Source organism: Egretta garzetta, unplaced genomic scaffold, assembly GCF_000687185.1.
Source record: "Egretta garzetta isolate BGI_Z169 unplaced genomic scaffold, ASM68718v1 scaffold100, whole genome shotgun sequence".
Lineage (NCBI taxonomy): Eukaryota > Metazoa > Chordata > Aves > Pelecaniformes > Ardeidae > Egretta > Egretta garzetta.
The window spans coordinates 1,741,159-1,742,377 of NW_009258265.1; positions in this window are offsets into that span (position 1 = coordinate 1,741,159).

Sequence of the window (1,219 nt, forward strand, 5' to 3'; positions counted from 1 at the left end):
CGCGCCCCCCGGGGTGCCCCAGCTGCAGCCCTGGCTCCTACCGCGGTGGTGGGGGGCACCGGGGCACCCTGCCCCATGGCAGCAGGATGTGAGCCTGTCCCTCTGGGCCCGGAGCTGGGCTGGGAAAGAGGCGAGGAAGTCATCAGGAGGATATTTGGGGGTGCCAGGTGGTGACTATGGGGGTGCCAGGCGGTGACTGTGGGGCTGAGATGTCTCCTTCTTCCCCAGGGGTCCCTGGAGGTGAGCCTGAACCAGCCCACCTGCAGCAGCAGCGGCTCGGAGCGGTGAGTGCCCCCCGCCTCTGGCCTGCCAGGCATCCCATCGCATCCCTCATGTGGTGCTGCAGGAGCTGGGGGCCTGGTGTGCTGTGGGAGGGTGCACTGGTGCTAGCGTGCACCGTACCATCCTGCCCACAGGGCCAGCGCCGTGCTGTGCTGGTCTATCAGCTAGAGCAGAGGACAGCAGAGCCAGGACCGCCCCGCTCCGTCCCCATCCCTGGTGCATCCTTGGGCACGTCTCCATCCTTCTGCCATGCTGGATGGCTTGGCTGCCGCAGGCTTAGCTGTTGGGGGCCGTGCGTGGCTCCTCCTGTGCCAGGAGGCTCTGCCGGGCTGGGAGGCTCTGCTGGGCCATATCCACCAGTGGAGGCTGTGCCCTGGGGCTGTGTGTGCCTGGGGAGACGGGGTGCCGGGACACAGGGGCCTGCTCGCTCCCCGTCCTCCCAGTGCTGACGCTGCTGCCAACATTCCTTCCTGGTTGTTCATTTTCCGAATTCCTTGGCAGGGCCACGACTGCAAACAGCTTATTTTTAGCCAGGGTCATCTGCACCCGATGGCTCTGCTGCGTTCCCACCGCGGGGTTGCGGGGTGCCCTGAGCCCCTCGGGACCTGGCTCACCCCAGCTCCGGGGCCGGCTCCCTGCTCGGGGACCGTGGAAGGCACCCAGCAGGCACCTGGGCTCAGTCCCACGTCGTCCCCAGGTCCCTGCTCGTTGCGGAGGAGATGCGCAGCCTCATCGTGGAGAAGGGCCCGGGGCCAGTGGAGGATGACCCTGACGCTCTCGTGAAAGGTGGGCACAGCCGGGCTGGGGCACAGGGGCCACCGCAGTAGCCGGGGCTGGCAGGATCGTGCCCTGTAGCTGGATCCCATCCCAGAGGGGCAGGGGGCACTGGCTGGGCTTGGTGCCAGGCAGACCCTGCCCCACGCTGGAGAGGCGGATG